The sequence below is a fragment of the Xenopus tropicalis genome, chromosome 4 (assembly GCF_000004195.4).
Source record: "Xenopus tropicalis strain Nigerian chromosome 4, UCB_Xtro_10.0, whole genome shotgun sequence".
Taxonomy (NCBI): Eukaryota; Metazoa; Chordata; class Amphibia; order Anura; family Pipidae; genus Xenopus; species Xenopus tropicalis.
This window is the reverse complement of record NC_030680.2, coordinates 86,360,880-86,369,369: the sequence shown is the minus strand read 5'-3', so window position 1 is coordinate 86,369,369 and position 8,490 is coordinate 86,360,880. Positions and strand designations below refer to the sequence as shown.

Sequence of the window (8,490 nt, the reverse complement as noted above, 5' to 3'; positions counted from 1 at the left end):
CGGGGGCAGAAAACCACAGGATGCCTGGTCTCTCCTTTGGAAACTTTGTCTTAAACTCTTTAAATCATTCAGGTTACTAAAATTCTTCATTATCTGTGAGACAACATCTTCTTCTGTCGTGGTCTGTATTCTAGGACATCAAAAAATAGACAGGATCATATGACCCAGACTGGCAATCTGCAGATTCTTGGGGAATACCAGAGGGGCTGCTTCACAGTCAGTTTTTTGGGTCTGTAGGGAAGCTGTTTGGGCCTGTGTGTACTTCAGTTACATTAAAGCAATTACATTTCCCCCATCCATTTTAGCTTAGCCTATGGCATAGGGTACCATTTGCAGGCATGATATATCCCACCCTACTGAAATATGAGGTCAGTAGGGAAAACATCTTCATCTCTGAAACTTGGGTCTAATAAAATTGGGCAGATTTGGTAAGATTTTACTGCGGGGATCAAATAAAATACAAATGCAGTTGGAAGATCCATTGTTTGGGCAGCTGGTAATTTTAACACACAAACTATAAAATATAGTTTATAAATTTGGAATAATATTTCTCTTTTTAGAACAGAGGATCATTTTGAGAAAATGTAGTTTCGGTGGTTTTAACAAACTAATTATAGCTAATTATAAACATACTATACACCACTTACTTCTCTGGTTCATCTACCCTATAGCGTATATATTTGCTTCCAACAATTTTCACTCTCATTTCAGGCATTGAATTCTTTCCTGCCTGCAGACTGCTTGTGTTAGACATGGATGTGCAGCAGTTATCTCTGCCAGGTACACTGTAAATCTGAAAAAAATAATGGCAATTTGGTGCCATTTTGAAATGTTTGTTTTGCATTACCATACAGTGCAAAAGCCTTCATTACTAAACCAACTCTTTAGAAACAAACCACCATTACTCACCCCATTTTGAGAGTTTATATAATCACACAGGAACTGGAACCCATAATAAAATCAAACCATTTATGTGCACAGAGCAGCAAATTCCCCTGTTAAGCAACACAGCATAACAAAACCCCAGTGGCTACAGAACTACTTGTAACAGTGTTTGTGTGTTTATGTTCATCCTACCTTTGTGGGCTCTGCTTTCTGCTTGCTGCCTCAAGGTACTGCTGTTATTATAGTGTTCTTGTAACATGAGATGAGATCCATGAGCTTTGCACAAATTATATCATTTCTTCAGCAAAAAGCAAACATATGCTTAAGTGGAATGCAGTGAGCAATGTAATCCCTTCCCTGCATTTCTGCTACTCCCTTCTTGTTACTAAGGACGCTGGGTGGGAAAGTAAATATCAGATACACTTTTGTACAACAAAGGAAAGGCTCTGCTGTAAAATAGTGTGGTTATTTACATTGTTTTATTCATTTTCATAATAAATTACTTTGACTATGATATGCTCATGTTACACTCATAGATAAAAATAATTTCCTTTAATTTTTTCATTTACCTTTACTACATAGCAACATTCCCCTCTGTACATTATATCTAAATTTCCATATTACGTAGCTGAAGGTGATTCAGAGTTTTCTGTATATTTTTAAATGACATTTTAATGAGACTATTTTCAGAGATTTTTCATGTATTTATGTTTTTACTGCCACATAGATAATACTAATTTCATCACAAGACCCCTCATATTTACATGTTATACTGCATAGAGGACTATAGTCAGTCAGTTCATGTTTAGGCTGGTGGGAATCTGTGGCAGCAGGTAGCAAGCATATGGTGCAAAAGTTAAATTGCAGTTATAGAATGCATTTACAGCCAATGGGAGCTGGCGCTGCCATTCATAATTGATAAATGGCACAGTTCCTAATAGAACTGAAAATGATGGCCCTTAAGGGAAACATCCACATCTACAGAGTATAAAGTGAATTTTTAAGTAAGGCAACTTTATTACAATGTACTTTGGGTGTAATATCCAACTGATGATAAGCTATTTTATATAACAATAAATGGGAAGGCTTATTTATCAATTTATGAATTTTAGAGCTTTTGTCAATTTGAATCAACAAAAACTTAAATTCAAGCAATGATAAATCACCCCCTTAGTGAATCAGAAGGGTGACAGTAAGGATCACAGTTTAGCACCTCCTCAAGCATTTGCCCAGATTGTTTAAAGTAATGCAGATGCTAAATACTACCCATCAAACCTATAGATCATGTTGATTATTTTCGCTGATAGAGCTGCTTTTGTAAGTAAGATCCTTGAAGATCCTAAACCTGAGTATTTTGCCAACCTGACTGTCCCTTCTCAAACTGTCAGTTATAGCTTCTAATGCTAACGGACACCTGCTGCACAAATATGGCAGCCCCCTCATAGAGGGACATGGGGGATCAGATAGGGAATGTAAAAGAATTGGGCAAATACTTTGCTGTTGCTGTTATGGTAGATGTTAAAAAAGGTTTAATTTCTGGTGTCAGTGTCTTTTTAAACTGCTGGAATGTTTTGCATGTAATTAATTGATGTTTTAACCCTTTGCATGTGCATTTAATGTGTTGCTATAGTTTTTGTTATTTTAATTAATGCAAATTGAGTTACACAAATACTGTTACTGTTGAACAGGGCATGTGTTTAAAGGGCCACCAAACCTTCAGGAACAGGACCTGTTTTACAAACATATTGACAATGCACATCATTCTGGCCTTATTTGAGTTCATACAGCAGTAATTGCAGATATACATAAACAGAATATCCTTAAAGGACAAGGATAATAATCCAATGGAACATACTGCTAGAAAAGCATATTTTAATGAAAATGTTTATTTAGATAAAGCAGCATTTTATGTATGGGCTGTTTTATGTGATATATTTTTATGGGGACCTGCAATGTTTAGGGGTTTTCCTTTAAATAAAAATATATCATATAAAACAGCCCATACATAAAATGCTGCTTTATCTAAATAAAAATTTTCATTAAAATATGCTTTTCTAGCAGTATGTTCCATTGGATTATTCGTCTGGTACGAGTCACAGGGCAGGGCACGCAAACAAAGCAAAAAACAAACCAGTCTTCACCATATTTAAGATGGTAGAGTCTCTTATAGGCAGCTTGGCTAATACACAGTGACCTATGCTTGACTTGAAAAGACAATCTTAGACGTGTCTCTGAAACACCACGGAAATACAGCATACAATATACATCTGTCTTTTCAGAGTCTTGGAGTGTTCTTTATTTGCTTTTAAAGACCACTAGATGGCAGCAATCCCTTTAGATATGCCACCTACTTATGATAATAAATAAAAGAATTGATTTTGAAGGCAATTATGGCCCTCCATGTTAGCGATGCAGTATTTGTGTTTCTTGTGTCCCTGAGGGTAAGGGAAGCCCTTGATAACGGAGACAATCATTATGTATGATTATGCACGATACATAGTATAAACTGTTTGCCAGCTAAAAACCACAAATAATTTCTAAAAAGAAAGCTCTAAACTGAGTAATACAGAGGGTATACACAAACATATATTGGAATGGTTACAATGTGTGTAAGAACTTATCAGCAAGGCGGTGCATGAGTAAGTGCTTCTACTTTGCAGTGCTGGGATCCTAGGTTCAGTTCTTGACAAGGTACAATATGTAAGTAGTTTGAAGATTCTTCCTGTGCTTATTTGGGGAGGAAATGGTACTATTTATCTAACATTTTTTACACAGAATTGTTTGAGTGAGCTTAATAAATAGTGTGAGCTTAATAAATAGTGTTTGTATGCCTGTGTATTTCAGCCAGTCACCAGATACCATTTCCTGTACCTGCTATTATTAACATGAATACAGGACATGAAAATACTGGTGTGCTGATTGAACGCTATAGGTTACTGCACCTGGGCAAACTTAGGGGCAGATTTTTGAAATTAGGGCTCAATACAGAAAAACTCAGTCTGGTCACAGTGCTGATGGGCGCAGGGAAGCCCTGTCCTTACTGCTTGGCAGGTGAAGGTGGTAAGTACAGCTGTGAGTCTTTTGTCTTTTGCCAATATTCAATCCTGCTGCGCCTCATCAATAATACTGTATTACATTTTGTAGAAATTTACAGAGGAGCAGGGCAGGGTGCAAAATCCAAAAAATATGGTGGATTATGCCCATTGTTTGCACTTGCCCTGCCTTTTATAAATGACTCCATATATGGTTTAGAGTTATCAGCTGTTTAAAATAAGGGACCTGCTATTCCTGAGAGATGCAGTATTTTCAACAGGAAGCAGTGGAACAGATGAATGAATTTACTACTACTACTAATAATAATAATAATAACAAAACACATATATGTATACAGTATGTCCAGTATTTGTGCAAATAGATGGTGGGTCTTACCGACACGGACCCTGCTTGAGCATGTGTAGTTGGGGCAATCAAGAAATCAGCTTCAACAGCGTATCCTCAAACAGGGTCCGTGTCGGCGGTGAGACCCGAAGCTTCTACGATTGAACAGAAGATGGCCCCAGGCATTTTTAGGTTGGGGTTTGCGACAGGGGCAGTTTTTCAAGTTACAGAGTATGCGATAAGGGAGAGGTGAGGGGGTTTGAGGCAGACCAGTTAAGGGGGATTTTATAGCGGTGGGGGGTGTGGTTCTCCTTTAAAAGCAATGTATCCATCTTATGAGAGTGCTTAGCAACACCTAGTTTGGATATATTTTTGTGGAAGTCAGGCCTTAAGAAAGACTCAGCAGTACAGCTATGCTGAGTTATTTAATAAAAGTTTGCTACATGTTCAGTCCCCTATAGCACCTACTCAGCGGGTCACATAATCATGCATTTTGGAGCCATAATCTACTCCATGTATCAGCACCCAGCCTGCACAGTTGGCTCTGGGTGTAGTCACAGAAGAGCACTGATTCAAGCATAGGGGTGGGTATCTCATCCTATGTTTATCTGCAGCCAGAGAATCCGGCATGAGTGGCATAAGCCTTAGACTCAGGTAAGGCGAATCAGGTTTATGATTTACAGCACCAATTTTGTGTTACTTGCACATATTTTTGTGTTACTTGCCCCTGCCTGAGTGCATTATTTATAGGGCAGGCTTTATTTCCAGGCTTATGGCAATGAAGAGTGCGATGTGAACAATTACTTGCATTTTCTGAGGAAGGTATGTAACATACATGCAAGTACACATACTGTGCAATTTTATCCAGCAAATAATTCATGGATATCTGAATGGTTTTACTGATACACAGGATAAAATATAATCCTCCCTTACTACGTTACATATAAATAGGTGCAGACTTGAGTTTTGTGTACTTAATTCACTGAACTCATCTGTTATCTTTGAAAAGCAGTGAGCTGAATTTTACTGTTCATCCTTTGTTAGCCACCATGGAGTGGTGATGTGTACAGATAACTGTAGGGTTATCTGCCTTTCCTGTATGGCAAATAGTGAGCTTTTAAATTCAGTCTATACCATTTGTCCCAAAAGTATGCCAACACTCCCTCTGTTTGTTGCAATTGGATATTTAAGCCAAACACATCATTGCCAACACAAGTGCAGATAAATCACAAAATGTAGTTCTTAACAATTTCATGCTTCCTATCTTGTGGCCAAGGTTTGGAGGGCACCCTTTCCTGATTCAGCAGAATAATTACCTTCTGTTAGTGATGAGCAAATCTGTCCTGTTTTGCTTTGCCTAAAAATTCCCGAAACTGTGTAAAAATTTGCGAAACGTGGGTGTCACGCAACTTTTTTGCCGCAACACACCTCTTTTTTACGTGCCCGCGCCTATTTTGACAGACTGAGCTTTTTTTGACGCAACCATAAATTTTACGGAAGTTTCACAAAACAATTCACGATGGCAAAATGCAGAATTTCCCTGTGAATTTAGCCAGGCCCATTCATTCAACAACAGTAGCCGATCTGTTAGAAATGAATGGAAGCACATCCCACCAACAATGTTCAAACAACTGGTGGAAAACCTTCCTATAAAAGTAGAGGGTAAAAGCTGTTTGAGGAGCAAAGAGAGGGATCAACTTCATCTTAATACCCCTGGTTTTATAAAGAGATATCGGGCAGATGGGTGACTGTGTGCATTAAATAGAAACTAGGTTTAACCATACACTTTTTTAATGTGTAGAGTATGTATAATAACGATCAGAACCGATTGTGACTGTGATGACTAGTTTTAGTGATGACTAGACTGAGTAGAATGCACATTAGAGAATTTCCAGATTGATTTTCTGTCTGGGAGTGGAAAGGTGCAAGGTATACCTTTTCTTACTGAAGATAGGCTTTTCATCTTCTCTTTCAGAACATTGACAACACTTGGGTGTTGTAAATCAGTATAATGAAATTAAGGGCCCAAAATTTATTGTTGGCAAAAAGAATGATTCTTTTATATTGCTTAGTTCAAACTGTAACATCTATTTTTAAATTATAGTCTGAAAACTTGTACAGTGTAGGGAATGCAGGGAATTCACTAGACAGCAATTGATGTATGAAGGATTTGTATAATGGGAGATTATGGTGCATGTTACTCTATAGCTGTGACCTTTTCAATACACTGTAACATAATGAACTGGCCATTTCAATTTTTACTGTTTCAATGCGATTCCATTGTCATGAGGGTGCTTAATGGGGCTGGGACATTAGACATAATAAATGGGGATATTTTAAAAATAGGTTTCAAATACAGCAGGTAGACATGGGTATAGGTGTTTTAATATGATTTTGAACCCAATTAATCAACCCCTTTTCAATAGGAGCTGTTTCAGCGGTTGGGGCATTTAAGTCAGCCATCTATCTCTGCAACTACATTTGTGCTCAGTATAGATGTAACAAACAGAATTTGTCAAAGAGCCATCTGTTGAATCTTACAAGGCAATCTTTGTTCTCCATATCTGGCAATTAATTATCTTTTATATATTAATCCCTTAAAGTGGACCTGTCACCCAGACATAAAAAGCTGTATAATAAAAGTCCTTTTCAAATTAAACATGAAACCCAAATTCATTTTTTTATTACCACATCCAAACCAATTATAAAAGCATTTTAAAATCCCAGCTGTCAATCATATAATGCCTGACCCGCCTCTATGCCTTAGGCATAGGGGTGGGGCAGACAGTTACTTTCACTTTCAATTCAGAACTTCTTAGGTGTCACTGCACTCCTCACATTCCCCCTCCCTCCTCACCATGTAATTATGTAACCAGTGCATGGATATGGGTATCAGGTCCCCTCATACTGGCACAGAAACAAGATATTGGCAGGATGCAATGCCTGCTTTAATAACAGTGTCCACAAAATGGCCCCTGCCTGCTTGCTGCAATTGTGAATTTCAAGGCTGAAGAAAATACGATTAAAATAATTTATATAGTGTAAGTAAAGTTTATTTTGCTTGCCAAACACAATAGAAAACAATTTGAAATTATTTCTTAAGGTGACAGGTCCGCTTTAAGCAAAACACAGTAATTAACTAGGTGTAAAACATGAAAAAGGTTTGCATTATATTTTATCCGATAGTTTATTAATTTGTAATAGGAAAGATATGATGGCATAGAATGTGCAAAGTAATTGGCTAGCGTGTACACTGTGCTCTTAACATAAACAGGTGTATTTATTAACATTGGAAACAAACATCACCAGTGATTTTGCCCATATCATCCAATCCGATTTTTGCTTTTGTTTTCTAACTTGTAGGTGATCTCTTACATCTAATTGCTGATTGGTTGCTATGGGCAACATCACCGGTGATGTTTGCCACCAATATTAATAAATACTCTCCGAAGTCTTACAGCCTGGCATGTACAGTAGGAAACGTGTGCAGCACAGAGATTTGCACTAACCTTGCACACTGCAGCCATTATAAGAATGTAATATATAGGCATGAATGCAGGCACGGTTGTTTTCCTCTGCTGTTAATTTGCCATATGTGACCCAATGATAAAGTTGGTTCCAAGATTTTTTCTTTGCAGTGCATACAGGTTATGCATAAAGTAATAGGATCAACAATTATCACTGTCAAGGAAACAATGGAGTCTACTTTGTCAGAATGATAACGCTAAAATGCAGAGGCAGGGCTGATGGCAGTTATGACAGCGTAGGGTGCATGCCGTTTGCAGATAACCCCTACTATGTACAGTTCCCTAACAGTATACTGTTTTTTTTTTTAATAAATATATACTGGGCTGTGTTTAACACATATTTCTCACAACACAGAAATTATTATGTTTTATTTGTGAGTTCTCCCAACATAATTTTTCTGCTGCAATCAAGCTCACTTATGCTATGCCTACTAGACTTATTAGGGTGAATTTTTCGAAAAATTATTGGACTAAGCATTATAACACATTACCAACTGTGGGACCTTGTAACAAGCAAATACAACCATGCTCTATTAAATGAGAACAGGTTTATATCCCTAATGTAGGGTTAAATATATTTTACCCGAAAGAACAAGGCAAAAGAAAAAACACCTTTACAATTAGGATTGATATTTTTAACCCAACTCAAATGGGGCAGTTCTACATAATATCCAAACTGAAGAACATGAGAAGATCATGG

General features: G+C 37.4%; 1 long non-coding RNA gene across 1 annotated transcript; it reads right to left on the bottom strand.

Annotated features, from left to right (window-relative positions):
- LOC116410419 lies at window positions 1-1,216 on the bottom strand. The gene is made up of 3 exons (XR_004222385.1): window positions 1,078-1,216; window positions 648-793; window positions 1-130 (listed from the first exon to the last, which is right to left on the bottom strand). It is a non-coding gene; the product is annotated as an uncharacterized LOC116410419 (long non-coding RNA).
- Window positions 1,217-8,490: the final 7,274 nt, after the last annotated feature.